At 35.5% G+C, this 10000-nt stretch overlaps 1 long non-coding RNA gene across 1 annotated transcript; it reads right to left on the bottom strand.

Moving 5' to 3' along the window:
• Positions 1 to 4376: 4376 nt before the first annotated feature.
• LOC132105751 (uncharacterized) lies at positions 4377 to 6965 on the bottom strand. Its single transcript, XR_009423995.1, has 5 exons — positions 6897 to 6965; positions 5599 to 5728; positions 5369 to 5453; positions 4674 to 4801; positions 4377 to 4553 (listed from the first exon to the last, which is right to left on the bottom strand). It is a non-coding gene; the product is annotated as an uncharacterized LOC132105751 (long non-coding RNA).
• Positions 6966 to 10000: the final 3035 nt, after the last annotated feature.

The following is a 10000-nucleotide window of genomic DNA, read 5'->3' as shown; positions in this document are numbered from 1 at the left end:
ACGTGCCATAGACCAGGGATCCGTTTTATATTCATTTCAGGTTCAAAGATGGAAGTTGTATTTGTAGTAAAATCATGGTAACCATGACGCCTACAATAGTAGCTCAAACCCAGTAAACAAGACATTTACCATGTTTTTTACCACAGTAACTGTAGTTTTACTATGGTTTCGTGATAGCACAATAATCACCAAAATAACTATAGTTGTACCACTGTAATGATAGTGTTTAAATGTGCTTTTATATGAAATTTCACAGTAATCACATTTACTGTACCATGCTTGTAATACCTTTCTAATGTAAATAAAAAAAAAAAACACATTTTTTCCCATCTTGCAGTTCATTCATATTAGTTTATATCTTAAATATTTTGCTCACAGATCACTATTAACATTCTGTATATAATTCTGTTTTATTTTCTCTCCCCTTGTATTTATTTTTTAGCTGAAAAGACGTAAAGGAAGCAGTCAGCCCAGTCGTGTTTGTGGAGAGGTATTCCTTCAGAAATGGAGAAGACAGAAAGCTGCAGAGGCAGGTTGGTCTGTGACTGTGATAGTTTGTTCCTTTTATCAAACATTCCTGCTGTTATCATTTGCACAGCATTTGTTGTTTCTTAAACTGTTGTACGGTCCAAATACCCACACTTGCCATCTTTGCACATTTCCTTTATTTGGCCCAAGTGAGCATGAAGATCCCAAGTGTGTGTCGATCTTAACATGACAAAGTTCGTTTCAACTTTGCATTTTAAAATAAACTTCTAAATGTTTTTTCAATAGTCCCTATTAAAGATGACAATTTAATTTGTGGTGCTTCTAATTAAGTGATAAAAAGAAGTTACAAATGATGTACAAAATAAATATACTTTTCTGTGCACCAAGAAAACGTGCAACACTTTGTTTTACTACTAAATTATTCTCAATATCTAATTATTATTATTAATATTTCACATACATTGGAAAGGTTTGCGTGACCTCCTGTGAGATCTCTGCAAAAAGTCTCACGATTAATTCCAAAACATGATGCATGATGGGATACACTAAGCGTTGTAAAGCGCTCCGGTGCAGTATTGGAGAGGTTTAGTTTGTGTTAAGGATGCTGCGCTTTGGCATTATTAAGACTGGGGACAGTATTGTGCATGCACTGTCACGTACACACACTCTCAAGGGACCTCAAGTGTGGGTATTTGGAAAGGGGAAAAGTCTTTAAAATGATCCCTAAATACAGTCGCACATCAAAGTCTTAATAATTCACTAATTCAATTTAACACTTGTATGATATTGTACAAGCCCCTGGACAATCTTATCTGACACTGTCACAATATTGGAAAATCACACAGTCAGAAAGTTTATATTGTTCATTGGCTTCTCATTAAATTACTTCAAATAAGCCCCATCAGTTCATGTTCCCACTATACGTGATCTCCATGATTAGAAATTGCTATTAATGACTTGCTTTTATAAAATGGATGCATTTAACAATTAATTATACAGCATCTTTGCAGAGGATGCTTTCATGGTCTAAAAAAACACAGTAAAGTTGCATGTAAAGAAATAATATTTCCTTCCTTTCTGTCTTCCAGGGTTGTTTGCAGATAACACTGTAGTTCTCCATCATGCACAAGGACTCACCTCTTCAACTCTTTATCCCCCCCCCCCACACACAGAAATGGTTCCTGGATCAGTGACTTAAGACTTTGCAGTGGTTTGATTTTTGCAGAAGATGTAACTTTGTTTTAATTAAGCTTATAATGAATACATTGTGACCTTCCAGCAACCCATATACTGTACTGTATACAGAACCAGTGATGATAACAATAGTTAAAAATAGTATTTATCATATTGATAAAGCATTGTGTTCTCTTTTTCAAGCGTCATACAGTAAACTTTACTTCTGGTGCTTTTATCATAAAAAAAGCATCAGTTCTCATCGGGAGTTTTAGTAAAGGACATATTCATACACAGCCATCCCCTAGTTCCAGTCATGAAGTGAATGATGTTATTGTTAAAGTTATATTTCTGCATTTTTATGTAGCAGGTGTTTGTTTTCCTGAACACTTTATCTTTCTTCCATTGTTCGGACAATCAGTGTTTATTTGATGATGTGCTGATAGAGTTTTATAGATGATATTGCACACTTGACATGCATGACTTCATGATGTTATTTTGTGAGTTTGAAACATTTACATTGTGTTGTATCACTTTTTGGTCAATAGAATTTTTAAAGAGAATGTATCTTTTTCCGGTGTTCTCTGAAAGACATATACCGTATTTATACTGTTTTGTTTTTTAATAAAAGTATTTGCATACTGAAAATTGTTAACGTTTACAACATAACTGCCTTTTTATTCTTCATAATTTTATTCTTCAAAAACGAGCTTGGTGACAGTGCAGTAATATGCGCTCTTTGTCTTTAAATGAGTTTGACATAATAATAATACTGTAATAAATACTGGAAAATTCTTACAAAATTATGTATGTTCATTATGCTTTATTTCAGTTTTTATTCCTAGAGATCAATTGGTAAAGCAAGGCAAATCACAGAAACAAATGTGAATAATTTAATAACTTAATAATTTCACTCTTTACTTTTTATTAGTAAATGCACTTGTCTTTGGTCAGGAAAAAAATGTATCTTTTAAATTGAATGAAATGAATCTATTGGTTAGATAAGATACAACTGTGACTGTGCAGTTCTCATCACATGTGTAGTTGTAAATACACATGTGCACATCAATATTGCCTAATTTTTGTCAAGCTGAATAACAATAATTTCTGTATTTGCATTATTGTTGGAAGAAGGTGTAGACGTTAATAAAACACTATCTAATAGGTGGCAAATTTAATTTATTGTTAACCAATCTATCCCTTTAGCCGAAAAACGGAAGACAGCGCTCATGAATGACCATAAATGGTTAAGGAAGTGTGATGACGCTGCTCAGCTTTGATGCCATTGGCTGTGAATGTTCCTTGTCACCGCAGGACTGTCTGTGGTTGGACTATCTTTTAACCCATATTAAACAGCGCATCATGTTACAAAAGTATGTTTTGCTGCTATTATCACATTAGTAAATATATTAAGTCAACAATGAAGTGTTTCTATGTTGAGAAAAATCACCTTTTTAGTGAGATCCTAACCCTATCCCTAAGAATAACTTCAATGAACTACAAAAAACAGCGCCTAGTTTTGCCTTTCCATAGATAGAACGACGGAGGCTTATGGGTAATGTAGTTTAAAACGTTTTATTAACGAAATGAAATAAATAATATATTTAATGGTAAACTGGACATATAAATATGTTCACTGTGTAAACATCTATGATATATTTGAGAGGCATGATGAAATTTAGTATTTTAGAGTGAGCAATATTTAAAATGCCTTTATGCCACCTTTCCATTTATTTCTGAAAACTGTGCCCAAAATTATTTTATCAGCATAGCATAAGTAGTAATCCTGCTGATTTTCTCTTTGATATGTTAATTTGACTCTGATTTACAGCCATTTGAAATGTACAGTTTTGGGCTCTTCCAGGAGGTGCTACTGGGCCCCTGGGGGTAGAAGGGCAGTAAATCCTACATATATGTATTCTCCTCATCATGGACAACAAACTGAGCTGAGTCACATTTATATCTGACAGTTTTCACAGTCCACACTTTTCTAATCTTAACATCATGACTAGTAAAGCTTTTGACAGGACATGGTGAGGCCATCTGATGAAACATGGAAAAACTAATTAGAAAAAATCTGTGTAAAAATGTCCTCCTCACCCCCTTATCTTGCTCCTCAGGTACTGGACATCAGTAATGTGCATGCTCTTGGTTTTAATGCAGTTCAAGATAAACATTGATCATTCCTGCTACATTCTCAGTTATCCCTCAAGTGTTTGTAACAATAAAGCCCATGGCAACATCTTGTAATGCAAAATAATTAATCTCGTAACTCCCTTTCTTTCACAAAACAATTGGCATTTGTTACTAAATATAAATAATAATAACTTTCTGGTGTATTGATGTCCCAGATGTCATTAATCTGATCAAATATTTTTATGTCTTAAGTAAAAAATAATCCCGATAATTAATAATATGTAGTTTTTCCAAGTCTAAAATAAACACATATGAGCCTACCTAGTAAAATGATGTATTTACCAAGAATCTTCAGAACACAATATTCACCATTTTCATTTTATTGAAGCATAGAATATAAAGATGATAAAAGTAGCATCAAGACAAATAAGATTCAAGGAAAATAATTATTTATCATCAAAAATACATTAACCTCATATATTAATCAGTTCACACAGATGAGTGATGAAATGTCCTTAAAAGTCACACAATCCCATCCAGTCAACTGTGATTCAGATCATGCGATACAGTACATATAAGACATGTGATACTGTTCCAGAAAATAATGATTCCTTATCATCACATCTAAACTGGTTTCATCTCCCCATCGTGATCTTCTTCTCTCGTGTCTGGAAACAGTTTGTGGTTGATATCCAGCACCGATGTGGTGTAGCATGTTCTCAGCCAGAGGATCTCTCAGTCCTAAGATCCCAGACCTGGTCAAAGTGTAACAAACAATCCAGATGAAGTTGTTTAATGGACAGAGAGCTCAGCTTATGTTCTGTGTGATTTTAGCAGGGTGAGCAACTATGACCCTTGTAGTACTGTACACTTACCATTCTTCAAGCTGTTTTAAGACCTTTTGAGAAGCCTTTTCTCTGAAGACAATTTACCACATCCTCTTCTTTCACTCCTTTCAAGAGCATCACTTGATCAAAACCCCTCATTTGGCTGATGAGATCATCTGTGCAAAGTGAAATTGTTAAAGTATTGCAATAAACAATTTAATTCTGCAAGAATTAAGAAAAAATTACAGAGGCAAAGGTCTTGCTCATGAGACTCCATTAGCATGTGTAGTTCTCAGAGACTCTAGAATTGATCTAATGTTGCAGTAAATGTGTTTTCTTCCTCTAGAATCTCTCTCCAAAGTTCCTGACTTCTCTCACAAATGTGTTTTAGTCTGTGGAGTGTAAGGCCTTGCTTCAAACCAATCAAATATCAATCCACAATTTATAACACAACGTTTACAATACAATGAGATAATGTCAATTGGTGTTTATATCAATTAAACCACTTTTATGGCACTTGTATGCTTTTAAGAAAAACAGGTAGTGTTTTTTAAAAACTTAAGATTAAAAATGTTTCAGTCACACTTTGCTAACATGCTATAATTATAATAGCTGTATCAAATAAAATAACATAACAATAAAAACATTGGAAAGAATAATCACGGCTGACATGACCAGTCCTGTGAGAGATCATCATAAAGTGCTGTAACACATAACACAGCATTGCTTCAACACACACATACCAGTGGACTTCTGTTTGTTTGAGCACAAGATGGCCGTCTTCATTCCTCATCCTGAGCAAATCATTTCCTTGGTCTTCCTTCTCTTCTGTGAAACAAGATAATCTCTACTTACTCTGTGTGTAATTAATATTGCTCATTAAACATATAATTAAGTTAATTTAAAGTAAGATTCAGACCAGAGCATTTGATGAGTAAATGTTAATTCAAAAATATAAAAAAAAAAAAGGTACCTGGGAAGAGCTGATCATGGCAAGATTCACTGAGACTCAGTAATAGCTCTTTTAGTTTTTAGGAAGGTGTGTGAGGGTTGGCTCACCAAAAACTTCTGAAAAAGAAGAGCAGCATTATCTGCAAACAATCCTGTAAGACAGAAATATTATTTCATTACATGCAACTTATTCATTACTTATACATTATTTTTTAGACCATGAAAGCATCCTCTGCAAAGATGCTGTATAATTAATTGCTGTATAAGTCATTAATAGCAAGCTATATTCATATGAGTTGGTTTAAAAATTAATACATGCTAATAGGGCTGTTATCAGTAGTGTAATTGATCTGGTTCTGACAAATTAATCAAAGATTTAATATATATCACGTGACACATTAAACTAGCATTTCTACTCGTGGAGATCACGTATAGTGGGAACATGAACTGATGGGGCTTATTTGAAGTAATTTAATGAGAAGCCAATGAACAATATAAACTTTCTGACTGTGTGATTTTCCAATATTGTGACAGTGTCAGATGAGATTGTCCAGGGGCTTGTACAATATCATACAAGTGTTAAATTGAATTAGTGAATTATTAAGACTTTGATGTGCTTTGATGTGTGTATTTAGGGATCATTTTAAAGACTTTTCCCCTTTCCAAATACCCACACTTGAGGTCTTATTCACTTGAGAGCTTGTGTATGTGACAGTGCGTGCACAAGACTGTCCCCGGTCTTAATAATGCCAAAGCACAGCATCCTTAACACAAACTAAACCTCTCCAATACTGCTCCGGAGCGCTTTACAACGCTTAGTGTATCCCATCATGCATCATGTTTTGGAATTAATCGTGAGACTTTTTGCAGAGATCTCACAGGAGGTCACGCAAACCTTTCCAATGTATGTGAAATATTAATAATAATAATTAGATATTGAGAATAATTTAGTAGTAAAACAAAGTGTTGCACGTTTTCTTGGTGCACAGAAAAGTATATTTATTTTGTACATCATTTGTAACTTCTTTTTATCACTTAATTAGAAGCACCACAAATTAAATTGTCATCTTTAATAGGGACTATTGAAAAAACATTTAGAAGTTTATTTTAAAATGCAAAGTTGAAACGAACTTTGTCATGTTAAGATCGACACACACTTGGGATCTTCATGCTCACTTGGGCCAAATAAAGAAAATGTGCAAAGATGGCAAGTGTGGGTATTTGGACCGTACAACAGTTTAAGAAACAACAAATGCTGTGCAAATGATAACAGCAGGAATGTTTGATAAAAGGAACAAACTATCACAGTCACAGACCAACCTGCCTCTGCAGCTTTCTGTCTTCTCCATTTCTGAAGGAATACCTCTCCACAAACACGACTGGGCTGACTGCTTCCTTTACGTCTTTTCAGCTAAAAAATAAATTCAAGGGGAGAGAAAATAAAACAGAATTATATACAGAATGTTAATAGTGATCTGTGAGCAAAATATTTAAGATATAAACTAATATGAATGAACTGCAAGATGGGAAAAATTTGTTTTTTTTTTATTTACATTAGAAAGGTATTACAAGCATGGTACAGTAAATGTGATTACTGTGAAATATGTCATATAAAAGCACATTTAAACACTATCATTACAGTGGTACAACTATAGTTATTTTGGTGATTATTGTGCTATCACGAAACCATAGTAAAACTACAGTTACTGTGGTAAAAAACATGGTAAATGTCTCGTTTACTGGGTTTGACCTACTATTGTAGGTGTCATGGTTACCATGATTTTACTACAAATACAACTTCCATCTTTGAACCTGAAATGAATATAAAACGGATCCCAGGTCTATGGCACGTCACGTGACAGAGTTTAATCACCCCAGTTAGCAGCTGTGTTCATTTAGTTAAACACAATGAAACTCAAAGACAGCCTCGGATGACCGATATAATACAGAGAGTAAACATAAGGCGCTCATCTGATTAATAAAGAAGACAGAATACATTTTATAACAGGCATTAAAAGAGCATATTTACTACTACTCACCCCACCTGCGGCTCTTGTAAACTGATGGCAAGTATCGCGATGTGTGCTGAATGAGACTTCTTGAACGTGATTTCATAGCGATAAACATCTCATGTCAGTGACGCTAGAGGCGCTTGACCAGCCTTCAGTTTTTGACGCTTTGGGAGTGAATGGGTTGACGCAAAGCGCGTGATGCGCGTGGTGGGAGTGGCGGCGCTGTAGTATATTAATTATGTATTATTATTATTTAGGTCTTTTTCGGTTATTATTTCGAAGCTGTGTTGATTTGCTGTTTATTGATATTTTTTAAACTATAAGGCTACATCTATCAACATTTATTTAGATGTTATCATTGTATTCATTCATTTCTTTATTTTAATTATATTATTTCGGTCTTATTACCGGTGAAATATTACAGTAAGCCAGAACACGGGCCGAGCGGGGCTCATTCTAAGCCCATTAGCCACAATCCAACGCGGACATTCATATCGCAGAATCTGACAGCGATCAGCGGCTCATCAGCAACAGCATTTTTAAGCAGCCTTTACAATAACCTTAATAAAAACTTTTAACTTTAGAGTCTAAAGTAAAAAAAAAAAAAAAAAAAAAAAGATCTCTGCTAGATTATTTATTTATTTATTTATTTTTTCTTTTTATTTAAACTATATTGTTTCTAAATGTGAAAATGTGTTACAGTTATGTGTCAAGGACTTGATATTGATATCTGTAATTTAAAAAAAATCTAGGCCTATGAAAAAAATAAAAATCAATAAAAAAAAGTAAAAAAAGAACCATTGTGCATTTTACAGCCAAAAAAGTTTTAATGTGTGTTTTTGTCACCAGCAATACAGTATGTTGCTCAGTTTTGTTACAGTAAGTTAAGCTCCGATTTTTAAAAAAAAAAGTTTCAGTAAGTTTCTTCTGTTGTCCTGTGGGGGAAAAAAATTAATTAATCAGAAAGTATCGTGCTGATGCACGAAAGATGCCTCCAATTGAAATGCATTAGTTTAAAAAAAACGTGCTGCAATCACGAAAATAACGAAATAAACGTGTCCATGCCACGAATAAATAGATTAAATTACGTGCCCAAATCACGAACTGCCGTGAGACTGCATCCGTGTGTGGGCCACGGAAGATGAGTGTCATTGACTTGCGTAAGAGTTATCCGTGATCTCAGCACAGACTCCGTGCTCGTATCACAGATTTTAGTTAGGCTAACAGAATCAAAGTGAATTTTTATGATGGCAGGACAATGCAATAACTACAATAACTGTCTGGTTAACGTCATTATGGCATTGGAAAAGAAACAAATACTTCAAATGTTGCGTTTCCAAATGAGAAAGCACGTCCGTTGAGCGAGTTCTGTACTCCGTCATTGAAACGGGTATCCGTGTGTGGACCACGGAAGGTCAGTGTCATTGACTTGCGTTGGAGATATATCCGTGGCCACGTCACGGAATTTGGGGCAATTCCGTGATGATTTCACGGATTTTGAGTTAAGGGCCCGTGGACATTTCACGGAATTCTGTGAGACCAGGTTGATTGCTACAGTGGCCTCCTTCAACCATGGCCTCCAAACAATCTAGAACTCACATAAAACTGAGCTGGAACTAAATTGAGAAGACCGCTGTCACCTGACCCTCTGTGGAGAAGCAGTACAGACCTCAGACAGCTTCTCATCAGCAAGATTTGCGTGGCAGTGCCACAATGTAGACTTCTGCTGTTAAATTCAGCTCTTGTGCTTTGTCGTTGGTATTTTAATCAACATTACTCTACAAAGGTAGGCCAAGCTAGAGCTGGTAGGTAAAAATTGAGTTTCTCAGAAATCTGGTCAGTGCATCTGGTCAGAGCTCTATTTCTGCCCTTGTCAGCTAAGAGGCAGGATGTTGGAGCGACCGTAGCATCGAACAGAGTGAATTACATGGCAAAGTGGCCTCCACTGAGCAGCAACTTGTAGCTCATTGGTCTAAGGGTATGATTCTCGCTTCGGGTGCGAGAGGTCCTGGGTTCAAATCCTGGACGAGCCCTCTTCTGTCTTTGCAGCATCTTTTCTTGAGCAGTTTCAGTCCATTCTGCCATCCCGGGTCAATCATAGGCCACTGTCAATTAAGACTAAAGCTGCGTCTGCATGTTTTCATGCCAACTTCTGTCTGCTCTTCTTAGTTCTTAATCTGCAGTTTAAACTTTGACTTTTCATTTTTCCAAAAATTGGTTTAGGAATGCAGCCCAAGCAGTGGAGATATGGCAAAAAATAGATGCTTGGATCGCTTTACGGCCCTGTGAGCCTTCATCTTGCGTTTGCTAGATGCAGGAGCATCTGAGGGCTTGTTGGTGTTGGGGTGTGTTTTTTTTTTCTTTTATTGCTGTATGGGAGCAAGTGGGCCCCAGTTCAAATCCCAGATGAGC

This window comes from Carassius carassius, chromosome 1 (genome assembly GCF_963082965.1).
Source record: "Carassius carassius chromosome 1, fCarCar2.1, whole genome shotgun sequence".
Lineage (NCBI taxonomy): Eukaryota > Metazoa > Chordata > Actinopteri > Cypriniformes > Cyprinidae > Carassius > Carassius carassius.
The sequence above is the reverse complement of the archived record's forward strand: the minus strand, read 5'-3'. Positions and strand labels throughout refer to the sequence as shown.